A 15738-nucleotide genomic window follows, 5' to 3' on the forward strand; every position below is an offset into this window, starting at 1 on the left:
AATCTCGAAAGGAGATATAGACTGAAATTGAAAGTACATCTTTCCGGCTTCAGGTATGGCTTCCTCGTGGGCCTTGCGGGCTGGGGAGCATTTCTCGTCATCATCCCAGTTCCGATTTTCAAAAGAATTAATACATTTTTTTGTTTTTTGTTTCAGGCCCTTCCTTTTCTCACTGTTGGGGAGAGTGCACCTCAATAGCAGTACCAGCCTATATAACGGCTGAGGATGCTGGAACCAGGAGAACAGAAGCTGGCTTCAAATGTAAGCTGTGATGTATATTTCAGTGTTTCAGCAATTTATCTTTGCATTTTCTACTTTTTTCATCCAGGTTGATGACTTTGAGGTCACAAGCATCATGATGACTTGTGGTCATTCACAAATACAGACAATAAATTCAATGTACGAGGCCACCTTAAAAGTACCTGAAACGATATGGTGAATTTATTGAGATGCCCCTATATTTGTTGGGGAATCCGATAGGGAGATAATTTATTCTGAAAGGAAACTGGACTTGAAAATGTAACCAGGTACTGGATCTTGTGGATTAATCTTGTATACAATGACCTGGATGACTGACAACCTTTGCACATACTGTAAAGGGCAAGTAGGAATAATTATGTTGTCTTGTTAAGTTTTAGTAGTCATATACTTGACTTGGATTTATGCCTGTGTTCATCAGATTGTTTTATTTCAAATGTTAGCTGATGAATGATGTATCTTTTACAGGTATGTGATACTATCCTGGTGCAAGCCAGCACCTTGTTAGTGTAACACTCTGTTGCATGGAGAATTCTTTCAACTACACTGTATAAGGTTGCCTGATGCAGCACTTGAAAAAGAGTAGCCCATGCTCCATGTTGAAAAAGGCAGAGCTCAGAACAGAATTGTACCATACCATTGTACCAAGAACAATGAATTCTGCAGCAGCAAAGCATTGCCTCTGCAGTGTTTTATGGACTCTAACCAACAGTGCATTTTCTCAGTCTTCACAAAACAATAGAATCTGAGAGGTGCCGCTTTACTTTGAAAAGCATCAAGACTTTCCTAAAAACACCATGACAATTGGATTGTCTGAAATGCTCTGGCCAAGCATTCCTGACACCAGTCAGGGGATTGAAAGGTTTTTGGTTCTCAGAAGCATGAAAACATGCAGCACATTGTCTTTTCCTGAAAATATTGTCTTATTTTCATAAAGCAGCAATAAGCAACTTTTATATAACAACAGTGAAATCTGTAAACTTTTTTTTTAAAAAAACTATCCACTTTGTGTATACTATAGCCAACAGATTTGGTTGCTTTTTATAGTTATTTTGTTGATAAAGAAACAGATTGTGCCTCTGTGTAAGATGAGAATTTTCTTACAGTTTAGGTTTGGTGGAGTTCACTATTTTGCACTTCAGAGCACTTGACTCCCACGCCTATAGCAATTGAAGTATTATTATGATTGCTTACTGCTTTCATTCACTAGTATTTGATCGTTTGTAAAAAAAAAAAAATCTGCATGTTTGGGTGATAAAGTGTTCTGACATGGTTGAATAAAATAATAGTTTGATATTTAACTACTGAGTACAAATGAATTTTTTATACCTTTACTATTTTTTTGCTTTAAATAACACTAAGGATGTTTGTTGGAGTTGTTTGATGTGGATTAAAACCACATCTTGAGTCTCCAAAATGCTTTTCTCTCAGGAGCACCCCAGCCTGGGATAGCCGAGTTTCCTTCTTCTGACGACTCTGGGCAAAGCTGACTTTGAAGAAGACGCTGCTGGATCTGGATCAATAATAAAACCTCACCGCGGTCAGAAAAACATGTCTGGAGTAGAAAGGATACACTTCAACAATCATGCAAGCACTGACAAGGTGAGGAAAAGCATTAAACTTTTTTTTATTTTTTTAAACATCGTTCTTGTTGAGGGTTTGCTGACAATGTTGCTTGTGATCATTTTCGTGTCAAGTGGCAGCTGAGCTGTGTGTGGGAGGGAATGACAGTTAAAGAAAAACGTGTTACTATCTGAATATTCAAGACGGAAAGTTGTGGTAGCATTTGAGTTGAGAGCCGAGGACCCCGCCATTTGGACGGCCTTGATAGTTTTAAGTGGCGATGTTGTAGGCACCTTTAGCCTGCAGTGTACAGTAAACTTCATTTGGCGTGTCTTGACGGCTTGATAGTGTCATATGTTTTTACATCGAAAAGAAAATGCATTCATTGCAAACGACCGGCTGGGCCAACACGCCTCCTAGAGGGTCGGCTCCACACTCCCCGGACTTTCTTCTATTGTCCTCCTCTCTGTAAGAAGTAAAAACGTAATAACTGAATGTGACAATGTATGCTAAAATTAGTTTAGCAGTATACTATAGCGTATGGATAGTGGCCATCACTATCCATGCGCACAACATTGCACTGGTATAGCTTCATCTACAAATCCACATAAACAGTGCTGCTACAGCTAACGCTCACAGGGTTTCATCACTTTGTCCACCCCATCAGTCCGTACTGAACTCGGTAGAAAGGCCTTTTCCTACTCTGCCCCATCAACCTGGAACACACTACAGAAGAATGGTGTCCAGCTTAAATCTAGGGAATCTTAAAATACTTTAATAAAACATGGAGAGAGCGTCTGTGGGAATGTACCATGTAACTTTTATTGACTCTTCTGCATTCACCAGTTTAATGATTTTGCTATTACTTTGTATCTCCGTATTCATTTTGTTGATTAATGTTGAGTATTGATTATTGTCTGTAACTCTGTGTTGTTGTTTTTTCTGCTGTTCAAGCAGGTCTCTGATCACGTGTCTCAATGAGATTAAATAAAGGCTAAATAAAATTAATAAAAAATGATGCAGCACAGGGGTTCCCAAACTTTTCAGCCCGCGACCCCCCAAAATAACTGGTGACCCCCACTGTCCCTGGAGGTGGTTAAAGCAAAACGTTGCGCACAGCCGTGCACACGCTCCAGTAGGCCTGTCCAAACCCATGCACTAGAACAACACGAGGAACACAACAACCATAATATCATTGTATAGTAATTTAAGAAAGGCTAGATGCAGAATACAAGTAATTTCCATGTAGCACTGAATACAATATTTAATACGATTATGTCTGTGTGCGTGAAGAGCAGCAGACACCTACATTTTTGCTTTCAAGTGCAAAATTACATTTTAGAATTTTTTTTACACATTACTTCAACATTAGACTCACCTAATGAGATGGGTGGGCACAATGCATGGAGCACAGCAAGCCCATTGTGGGTTTAATTTTGGAGACGGCCACTCGGAGATCATCATCCACTGTTTTAACTGTTTTATTATTATTTTTATGTAAGTCAGTGCTCAGAAAGTCTTTCCACATAAGAAGTTAGAGCCAAAGGGCATCAGGACATCCATAGCGACCTTGGATAGCTGCGTGTATTCCCTTTCGACGGAAATCCAGAACTCAGCGTCTCAGCAGCGTCTTGGTATTAAACGCTGTCTGTAACGTTCGGCCACTTGACAGTTCAACTGATGCGTTCTCCAGGTCTGATGTCAGATGATTTTCCCACGTAACAGTGAATGGTGATCTTATTCATTCGTATCGTTCTGGAGCGGTTTCCTCTGGAAAATACTTGGTAAAGTGTTCCAGGAGGAACTGGAAGTTGCGTAATGATATAGACTTGTTCACTGTGTTAACACTCAAGTGCATTTTCCTCCATGAAGTCTTCCATCTTATAGAAACCATATGAATCCTGCCCATTTCAATTTGCGCAGTCTGTGAATAATACAGTGTCTGAAATGTACGTGAGGTGCCACTTGTAAGACTCTTGCTTCAGTCCTTTCTCCCCCAGCATTGCTCCAGCACTGTCTGTATACACATCAGTGCAATCGTCCCAAAGTTTATTGTCAAGTTTAGTGAACATGTCCTCACCTGTGCACGTCCCCTCGAGCAGGGTGCAAAACAGCATTAAGAATTCCGTCAAAACTGTACTTACATTAACTGACTTATTGCTACCGCAGCGGGTTTGATTAATGTTTCCTCGATTGTGTGCTTTTGTGCCTGTGCAATTAACTATCAAGTGCAAGTACCCCAGCGCATGCACCACATTGGGGGTGTTGGAGTTTGTTGACGATGACACATGCAGATACATATTGCATTCATCTTGATATTTTCGACACCTAAAAGAGCTGCTCCGACTGATGATGGATATTACCACGGTGGTCTCCACCTACGTTCACATGTCGCTGTGTTTCCTGTGCTGCTGTAAATTGACCTGCTGAAACGATGCTGTTTAATCTGTCGCAATTATCTCAGGGACACTTTTTTTGCGCTTGGTTTTATTTCAAATGTAACTACTATTTTTGAATATATCTTGACAATAATGGATAAAATATATTTTTTAATCATTTTAAATTTGTATTTGTTTTTGGTATGCATATGCGACCTCCCCCGGTGTCTGCGACCCCCTGGGGGTCCCGCCTCCCACTGTTGGAACCACTGAGAAAAAAATCAACATGCTCTGCGTCACAGAAAATTCTCAAAGAAACACAGAAAGAAAACCACGACGTAAATAAAAATAGTTGGGGTTTTTTTCTTTTTTCTTTATCAAACGTCACTGAACGGCGAAGCCATTTAAAATAACATTAACTCAGTGAAAGGAGCATGCTGTTTTTAAAAGAAGAAAAAAAACACCATTCAGAAAAAACAAGCGTTTTATGTATTCCCATTTTCCCCATTTCTAATATAGAATTCCCTACATTTCTAAGAAACAAAATCGTCCGAGCTCTCTTCTGTCCCATTCACAGTTCACTCACGTTATGCGTCGGGCTCGTAGTTTGCAGACCTGCTCTCCTTCTGGGCTTCAACCAGCACCGCTTTTTTTGACGCGATGCATGGCATTTTGATCTGATTAGCCTGTTTTTGATGTGATGTGATGTGATATGCATTTGATTGATGTCTGGTCCAAGTCAGTTTTTATTTCTAGCTCGCAATATCCGTAGATGAATAATTTCCTCAGTAGCTAACGGATGGATGTATATCTGTAGCAAATTACTTTGCCTCATTAAAAAGGCTACTTAAGTAAAAGTTAAATCACTGACTTTAAAGAATACTCTAAAAAGTACAAGTACACGACAAAGCAACTCAATTACAGTAATGTGAGTACTTGTAATTCGTTACTTTCACCTCTGTGTATATGGTAGAGATGACAGCTTATTAGTCAAAAGATACGTAACTCGGTGAGATGAGATCATAATTACCATACTAAGACGGCCAAAATGTGGATTTTGCCCACATAATCAAAAGTTTAGGAAAAATGCCAATGGCCAAAAAAGTAGCAGAGGTGCAAATAGGCTACCGTTTCTAAGTTGTTAATGGGGATGAAACCTCCAGCCCGCCTCCAAGGCTTCTCCCTGCACCCCTACCTCTCGTCTTGTTCAGGCAAAACAGCTGGTCTGCTCCGAATTCTGCGTACTCCTCACCGCCTAACTTGCATGGCTCCGGACCTTTGAATCCTCTCAACTGAGCTGAAACAAAACGTCATAGGCGCGCGGGAAAATGTTCGTATATATGTCCGGAAAATATCAGTATTAAGTTACTGATGAATTGTCCCCATCCATAATTCTGATAACAATATAATTGGATGAAGCGATGCCTCGTCAACCTGCGTTAGGACCTGTGCTTATGACACAGCTGCCAATCTGTTTTTCACTGTTCACAGGGACTGCAATGCATGCTCTCTCTCTCTCGCTCTCTATCTCTCTCTCAATTTCATTTTGTGTGTGTGTGTGTGTGTGTGTGTGTGTGTGTGTGTGTGTGTGTGTAAAATTAAAAGTGTGTTTAAAAAAAAAGAATCAATAAACCAAGAGTTGATAACAGTAGAAAATGTTGAACATATCTTGCTGCAGCTTGGCTGCTGTATTTGATTTCCCCGAGATATGTTCATATTTGCTGCAGTGTAGCAGAAAGTGTGTCTCTGTCTCCAACTGTCTGTGTGGACAGAGCTGACACAGTCTGTCCTCTCTGGAGCCTGATGCCTCTGTGTCTACCTGTCTCGATGGCCAGGCTGTGTTCGCTGAGTCTGTACCTGGTTATAGTCTCATCACCACTGTGTACTGTCTGTTTAGAGCCGAATAACACAGCAATTTGCTCTGAGTGTTTGTGCTACATGTCCAATTGTTGTTGTCATGTTGTTTTTCTTTATCTATCATCTGGTTGGTCTGGATTGTGTGAGGGCTGTCCTGAGGCCTGTTAGAGGAGCTGAGCCTCAGGATTAGCTGGCTGACCGTGTTCTCCATGTTCTCCATGTTCTCCTCTTGGCATTGCAGTGCTTTGTGATGGTACGAGTTGGGGTCACTTGTTTTGGGGTGTTTATAAAATTTGAAAGCTCTTTTTTTATTATAATGAAAAATGGAAATGAGTCTATGTCAAGTGGAGCCCAATAAAAACTGACTGGTTTCCCTGACCCCTTGGTCGTTTCAGGAATATCATTATCTTCTTTTGTCTAAATTAACTATCAGGGCCTAGGTCTGACCGAAGGTTTGCAGGTGATCCAGTTGCTGTTGAAATGCCCCCTTAGATGGAGCCAGCAATATCAGATCATCTGTAAACAGTAGGCATTTGATATGTGTCAGACAGGGTGAGACCAGGGATATCAGACTGTTCCAATGATTGAGCCAATTCATCAGTATAAATGTCTAAGAGGGTGGGGCTGAGACTGCAGCCCTTTACTTTGGTAAAGAACTTAGTTTTCCATCTTGGCAATTTTTACAGCATGCTTTAATGATGTCAAGGAACTCCTACAGCATTTCAATTAATTTTAAGAACAGAACATAATGCCAAATCGAATCAAATGCTTTTTTTGAAGCCTACAAAACAGGAGAAGATTTTGTTCTTGTTTTTGTGGCTGTGTTTTTTAATGAGGGTGTTGAGGATATAAATGTATGTATGTATGATGCTGTATGTTCATAGTGTTCCCCAGTACTGGAGGCTGAGCTCAGGGTTGTCGGGTTGTCTGTGTTTTTGATTTGATAAACTTTTGAGTTTTTTACTCAGACGTCTGCAGTCTGTGTCGAACCACTCCTCATTGGTTCATGTTTTTGATGTGTGGTGCTGAGGCTTTTTCAGACTCCACATTGTCAAATATGTTGGAAATGACTTGTACAGCCTATTTCAGGCCATCTTTACTAAAGGGAAAATGAGGTAGAATGAAAATCTTGTAAGTTGTAAAAATATATAAAAATACACAAAAATATACAAGGTTTTCTTAAGGTTAAGGTTAAATGAATTACAGCTTCTCAATGTGCAACATCAATACAATCATCCTTAATGGTATGTTTTTAATCAATCAAATTAAATTCAGATCAAAGTTTATTTGTATGGCGCCAAATCATAACCCAAGTTCTCTCAAGACACTTTACAAAAAGAGCAGGTCTACTCTTTGTTATGCTATTTAGAGAGAGACCCAACATGAATCACAATCAGCAGCACTTAGCAACATTCGGCACATTGGCAAGGAAAAACTTCCTTTTAACAGGCAGAAACCTTGAGCAGAACCAGACTCAGGGTAGGGGGGCCTGATAATTGAAGGCTCCCATACTACTCTTAGAGACTTAAGGTACCACAAGAAGGCCTGCATCCTGGGAGTGCAATATTCTAGAGGGGTAATTTGGCACTATGAGCTCTTAAACATAATACCTTTTTGAATAAGTAATCATGATAACTGTGTAGTGTGACACACACTGAATGATGACAATGTGGTTCCAAATAATAGTATACAGCTACTGCAACTGCAAACATAACAAAAAGACAGTCTCGTATTAAAATCAGCTTTCTTTTTTGCTTTTTTTAACACTTTATTTGTAACAGATTTTGCATTGCAGAACAAAACATTAATATGCCTCAATAAGAGCATACGTATGGACAAACTACAACCCAACATCCCTATCAACAACAAACAGCTTTTTTAAATACAAAAAACTAAACATTTCAAAACTCCCACAGACAACAGCATACAAACAAGGAAAAATAACAATATTAAACACAATAAAAGAGATGAAAATTAATAAATAAAAGTAAATAAATAAATAAATTTCAAAAAGAAAGTAAGTTAAATTAAAAAATGAGGTGCATTCTGTTCTTAACCATTAATAGGAGAGACCACCTGAGGGGATGAAAGTTCATAGTTCCAGGCCAGATAAATTATTCACAAAGTTCATAGACGGGTCCCGGGTTTTGTGGAATCTGCTGATAGATCCATTAAGGGTGCATCAGATTTTTTCCAGCTTGATGTTCTGCATCACATTTTTTATCCATTGGTTGTGTGATGGAGGGATTACATCCTTCCATTTGAATAGAATTGAACGTCTAGCTACTAGAGAGGAAAAGGCAATAACTTTATGAAAGTAAGGAGGGAAATTTATACCAGGTGAAACTAGGGATACCCCGAAGATACCAATTGTAGGAGAGGGCACAACCATGCAGCCGTAAGAAAAAAATCGCTTAAGTATCGCTTGAACCAAATATAAAAACTTTGGAACAATATTGATCTTTACAGAATTTCTTCTCCAATAAGAGATGAGGGTAAAATAGACCAGTGTTAAATATCCTTTTTACACTGTTCTAAAAGAGGACTAAAATTTGCTTTAAATAGTCTGTTGATAAGATTTGGTTATTTTTACCCCCAGATATGTGGAAAAAATCAGCTGTGAGTTTAAATGGCAGATTGGGAAATTCTTAAGCTTTTTTGTTAATGGGGAAGTACCCACTTTTATTGAAATTAAGTTTGTATCCTGATATTTTTTCAAATTCTTCCAGGACTCTGAGGAATTCAGGTATGGTTGAGACAGGGTTGGTGACATATAATAACAAGTCGTCTGCGTAGAGCGAGACAGTATGTGTTATAGGCCACCGCGTGTAGAGCTATGGAGAGTGGTTCTATTGCAACGACAAAAGTGGGCTATACTTGTTTAGTCCCCCTGAAGAGAGGGAAGTAATCAGAGGAGACAGAGTTAGTGTAAACTGAGGAAGCTGGGTCAGTGTAGATAAGTTTGATGTGTTTAATAAAATTAGGGCCGAATCCAAACCGACTGACGGCGTTGAGCGAGATTACTGCTTCTGGGATAGAGTGTGGGATTTCGTGTAGATTATGTTAAACAATCGTCTCAAATTGAAATAGGACTGTCTGCCTTGAACAAACCCAGTCTGGGCGTCCAACACTTTGTGAGGAAGAATGTTTTCAAGGCGAAGAGCCAAAACTTTTGAAAACACTTTAACATCGCAGTTTATCGGTGTAAATATTAACTAAAATTACATTAAGTTGTAGTAGCTTTCTCACAAATGTAACATAGCAAACATTTGGATCAGAGATAGCGTTTGATGCAATAAAAGAAGAAGAAAAATAGAAATAAATTGTGAGTGAAACACCTGCCCAACTCAGTCTTTGGGAATCCTGAAGTGGTCTTTCTTCTGAAAGTGGGTTTCCTGTTAGAATGCTATGCCTACCCCGAAATGTTTTAAGGGTGAGAGAACCCTCTCTCTTTTGACTGCATGTTTAAGCCCTTTTCCATTCCAACTTATTACCCAATGTTTACTTAGTCTATGAATATGTAGTGAATAAAGAAAATAAGACTACTTATAATTCTATGTCCTTTCATGTCAGTCTGCTCAGTCATTCATATTTCGTATATAAAGAAAAAGTCAAACTAAACCTGTGATCACCTGCTCAATTTTGACTGAAATGTAACATATAAAATAAATTATTAAAACTGTGATTACCCATCTGCAGTCTGCTCAGTCTTTACTGAAATGCTATAAAAAATGAACAAATAATAAAATACAATTAAGACTGTAATCACACATCAGCAGGTGTTTAAAAACTAACCGAAATGTAGTACATATGCTGTAGGATTCTGTGTCTATATGTAACTCTCACGGGGATAGTTACCGGCAAATTGTAAGAAATACTGAACAAAGACAAGACAGAAAAAATACTTGCAGCATCTGTATCTATATATCGCAGAAAAAGAATAAATTGCAATGTAAATTTCTCTTTTTGTGCAGCCTTAATATTGAGTTTGTCAATATACCGTTTTATCTCTGGTAGTCATAATCCTATGACATATTGAAATATTGCAACACACACACACACACACAAACACGACTCATGTGATTCACAAAAGTCCTAGCCTACACGTACGTGCGTTTGAATGGCTGAGTTTGAACTACGTACTTTAAGCACAACTCCCTCCGGGATTGTAATGACATGAGTGCACTGATTAATGTATTCTTTAAACAGTAGCTTGAAGTTGTGAGCCTTCAGATTCACAACTTCAAGCAACAGTTTGGTTTGGATGGATAGCTTCAAAATGACTCTTCATGGAAAGCGTGTATTTGTCCCGACTGTGGCTGCTGCGCTCTCCAAGTCACCGGACACACTGTCCCTGGCAGCAGCATCAGCACCTTGGAGAGTGAACAGCTGTCAGATTGTAGTGAATATAAAAGATAAAGCCTTTTACTGTACTGTGAGAAAGGACATATTGTGTTGTCAAAGGGTGATAGAAATTATTATCAATTCTTGTGAATAATGTTTGTTATTAGCAATATAGCTAAACAAGTAGAACAGATTGACAAGAAATAGACCAAATGAAACCACGCCAACTTTCATTATAATGAAGTTTAAATGTTATTTGGTTGTGTTTAATAGTGGATTCATGTCATATAGCCTGTTCTAATTCTATATTTGACAAAAGACGCTTAAAGCAGCGAGAAAAGGCCAGCGGCCCTGGCGTGAAAAATGGGGGTCAATAACTGAAGTCAGAAATCGACCTCAAAATGTGACATGAAGAACCACCCCGGCCCTGTCGTGAAAAATGGGGGTCAATAACTGAAGTCAGAAATCGACCTCAAAATGTGACATTGAGAACCACCCCCCAACCCTGTCGTGAAAAATGGGATTCAAAAACTGAAGTCGGAAATCGACCAAACATTCCACGTGAAATCTGAATTTGAGAACCACCGACCAACATTCCACCTAAAATCTGAATTTGAGAACCACCCCGGCCCTGTCGTGAAAAATCGGGGTCTAAAACTGAAACCTGAAATCGAATAGAATTCCACCTGAAATTTGAATTTGAGATCCACCCCTGCCCTGTCGTGAAAAATCGGGGTCAAAAACTGATGTCTGAAATCGAATAAAATTCCACCTGAAATCTGAATTTGAGAACCACCCCGGCCCTGTCGCGAAAAATCGGGTTAGAAAAACGAAGTCTGAAACCGAATAAAATTCCACCTGAAATCTGAATTTGAGAACCACCCCCCGGCCCTGTCGTAAAAAATCGGGGTCAAAAACTGAAGTCTGAAATCGACCTGAAATCTGAATATGAGAACCTCCCGGCCCTGTCGTGAAAAATGGGGGTCAAAAACTGAAGTCAGAAATCGACCATAAAATGTGACATCAAGAACCACCCCCGGCCCTGTCGTGAAAAATGGGGGTCAAAAACTGAAGTCAGCAATCGACCAAAAATCGACCTGAAATCTGAATTTGAGAACCACCCCGGCCCTGTCGTGAAAAATGGGGGTCAAAAACTGAAGTCAGAAATCGACAATTGTGAGTGAAACACCTGAAAGAATGAAAAAATACAAATAAGATCCTTCCGTAGGTGAACCTGCGGAAGGATCATTACCGCTGATGTAATGATGTAATGATGCTTTCTTTTTAGTTCCCTTGGATGAAACAGGTATAGGGTGAAAAAATTAAAAACATGAAAATAATAATAAAAAATCAGCTTGTTTTGCTGCTAACCCGATGGTCTTGTGCTTTCCTGCTGGACTCCCTGCTTAACTGGGAGTTCAGCGCCAGTTGATAATATACCAAAGCTGCTACTGACACCTACTGGTGAAAATAATTATTGCAAGCAGCTAAAGGGAACCTTTTTGCTTCTCTTCCTACGCATTTTCAGTGTGTTGCTACATGGGTCTGCAGCCAACATATGCTGTAGGATTCTGTGTCTATATGTAACTCTCACGGGGATAGTTACCGGCAAATTGTAAGAAATACTGAACAAAGACAAGACAGAAAACATACTTGCAGCATCTGTATCTATATATCGCAGAAAAAGAATAAATTGCAATTTAATTTTCTTCTTTCAATATTGTGCAGCCCTAATATTGAGTTTGTCAATATACCGTTTTATCTGTGGTAGTCATAATCCTTTGACATATTGAAATATTGCAACACAGACACAAACACGACTCATGTGATTCACAAAAGTCCTAGCCTACACGTACGTGCGTTTGAATTGTGCGGTATTGACGGCTACAAAGTTGATGGAAATTGACTAATACCACTTTCAATGTATTTTAAGTAAGGTAGCTCATTTTGAAAGGGAGGGTAGGTCATATTGACAGCCAGGGTAGATCATTTTCACAGGTAGAAAATAAATGAAAATTGAGGGAAAAATGACCAGTACAACTTGTACCTCTTTGGTAAAGATGCTGTAATATGCCAATTGAAACCACGCCAACTTTCATAATAATGAAGTTTAAATGTTATTTGGATGTGTTTAATAGTAAATTCATGTCAAATAGCATGTACTATTCTATACTTGTCAAAAGAAGCTTAAAGCAGCGAGAGAGGATCAAAACGTGCTTTGCTATTTCAACAAGTGCCTCTAAGACATATAAGACAGTTTTCTCTTCTTAATCATCTCTTTTAGTAATTCTGAATAAGCTAAACATTTTTATAGCATTGGTGAGGACATAGCACATTACCCTACAACAAATGTTCAAAATGCACTTCTCTCATCGAGAGAAAATGAAGTTTAAATGTTATTTGGTTGTGCTTAATAGTGGATTCATGTCATATTGCGTGTACTATTCCGTACTTGTCAAAAGACGCTTCAAGCAGCGAGAGAAGATCAAAATGTGCTTTGCTGTTTCAATAAGTGCCTTGAAGACATATAAGACAGTTTTCTCTTCGAAATCATCTCTTTTAGTAATTCTGAATAAGCTAAACATTTTTATAGCATTGGTGAGGACATAGAACATTACCCTACAACAAATGTTCAAAATGCACTTCTCTCGTCTAGAGGAGTTGAAAAACAGCATATGTCCCTCTTTGGTAAAGATGCAGTAATGTGCCAAATAAAACCATTCCAACTTTCATAATAATGAAGTTTAAATGTTATTTGGTTGTGTTTAGGATTCATGTCAAATACACATGAATATACTTGTCCAAAGACGCTTAAAGCAGCGAGAGAAGACCAAAACGTGCTTTGCTGTTTCAATAAGTGCCTTGAAGACATATAAGACAGTTTTCCCTTCTAATTCATCTCTTTTAGTAATTCTAAAGAAGCAAAACATTTTTATAGCATGGGGCAGGACATAGCAACCTTAACCTACAACAAGTGGTAAAAATACAATTATCTCAACGAGAGAAGTCGAAAATCAATATATGCCCCTCTTTGGTAAAGATGCAGTAATGTGCCACATGAAACCACGCCAACTTTCATTATAATGAAGTTTAAATGTTATTTGGTTGTGTTTAATAGTGGATTCATGTCATATTGCGGGTACTATTCCACACTTGTCAAAAGACGCTTCAAGCAGCGAGAGAAGATCAAAATGTGCTTTGCTGTTTCAATAAGTGCCTTGAAGACATATAAGACAGTTTTCTCTTCGAAATCATCTCTTTTAGTAGTTCTGAATAAGCTAAACATTTTTATAGCATGGGTGAAGACATAGCACATTACCCTACAACAAGTGGTAAAAATGCACTTCTCTCATCGAGACGTGTTGAAAAACAGCATCTTTGGTAAAGATGCAGTAATGTGCCAAATAAAACCATTCCAACTTTCATTATAATGAAGTTTAAATGTTATTTGGTTGTGTTTAGGGTTCATGTCAAATAGACATGAATATACTTGTACAAAGACGCTTCAAGCAGCGAGAGAAGACCAAAGCGTGCTTTGCTGTTTCAATAAGTGCCTTTAAGACATATAAGACAGTTTTCCCTTCTAATTCATCTCTTTTAGTAATTCTAAAGAAGCAAAACATTTTTATAGCATGGGTGAAGACATAGCACATTACCCTACAACAAGTGGTAAAAATGCACTTCTCTCATCGAGAGGAGTTGAAAAACAGCATCTTTGGTAAAGATGCAGTAATGTGCCAAGTGAAACCACGCCAACGTTCATCATAATGAAGTTCAAATGTTATTTGGTTGTGTTTAATAGTGGATTCACGTTTAATAGCGTGTACTATTCTGTACCTGTCAAAAGACGATTAAAGCAGCGAGAGAAGGTCAAAACGTGCTTTGCTGTTTCAATAAGTGTATTGAAGACATATAAGACAGTGATTTCTTCTAATTCATCTCTTTTAGTAATTCTGAAGAAGCAAAACATTTTTATAGCATGGGTGAGGACATAGCACATTACCCTACAACAAGTGGTAAAAATGCACTTCTCTCATCGAGAGGAGTTGAAAAACAGCATATGTCCCTCTTTGGTAAAGATGCAGTAATGTGTCAAATAAAACCACGCCAACTGTCATGATAATGAAGTTTAAATGTTATTTGGTTGTGCTTAATAGTGGATTCACGACATATTGCGTGTACTATTCCATACTTGTCAAAAGACACTTAAAGCAGCGAGAGAAGATCAAAACGTGCTTTGCTGTTTCAATAAGTGCCTTGAAGACATATAAGACAGTTTTCTCTTCGAAATCATCTCTTTTAGTAATTCTGAATGAGCTAAACATTTTTATTGCATGGGTGAGGACATAGCACATTACCTTACAACGAGTGGTAAAAATGCACTTCTCTCGTCTAGAGGAGTTGAAAAATAGCATATGTCCCTGTTTGGTAAAGATGCAGTAATGTGCCAAATGAAATCACGCCGACTGTTATAATAATGAAGTTTAAATGTTAATTGGATGTGATTAATAGCGTATTTGTGTCATATAGCGTGTTCTAATTCTATACTTGTCAAAAGACGCTGAGGGTTGTCGATGATCTTTCAAAACTGCACAGAACAATACATTGTCTATGAAGACAGCGAGAGAAGATCAAAATGCGCTTTCTCAGGTGAAAACGACATTTCTCTCCATACGATCGTTATTTATCTATTTACTGTACAATGGAAATATCAAAACTAAATGAATTGAAAGATAACCTTGTAGATTGATTATTATGTTTTTCCTCAATCTAGTGCATCTTCAGATAAATCATGCCCTTATTCTACTGTTTATTCCGTCCAGCTTCGTAAGGCCACCATACTTAGCAGACATTTTAGTGTTGTCGATGATTTTTCAAAACTGCACGTAGCAGACAAAGGCTTCAAGCAGAGCCTTAATATGCTTTTGGGTTGTCTGACGTTTTGGGTTGGGTGTTCTAGCCCAATCTCTCGAAAGGAGATATAGATTGAAATTGAAAGTACATCCTTCAGCTAAGTTTGGATCAGATGCAAGCTAAAATGTTGCTGAATGTTTAGGAAAGTGGCAGCTGTGCAGTAGAGGTTTCAGGTAGCTAGTACCAAAATGTACTAAATTCAGGGAGGCAACAGGCCACGCCTGTCTAAGCCCTTTACACCTTTCATTCTTGGAACAGCATTGTTGTATCTGCCTATGTCAGATGAGCGTCAAGCTGGGCAAGAATTTCAACATGGAGAAGTTGTACTAGCTTAGCTTTAGGAATGTAGTAGCCCTTCAAAGTCTGCCTAGTTGTGCTGTTTTCTCTGAACAGAAGCTGAGCCTTCGTCTTATAGCCCAACGGC

The sequence above is a fragment of the Semicossyphus pulcher genome, unplaced genomic scaffold (genome assembly GCF_022749685.1).
Source record: "Semicossyphus pulcher isolate SPU_LCO1_2020_fin unplaced genomic scaffold, fSemPul1.0.p SCAF_13, whole genome shotgun sequence".
NCBI lineage: Eukaryota > Metazoa > Chordata > Actinopteri > Labriformes > Labridae > Semicossyphus > Semicossyphus pulcher.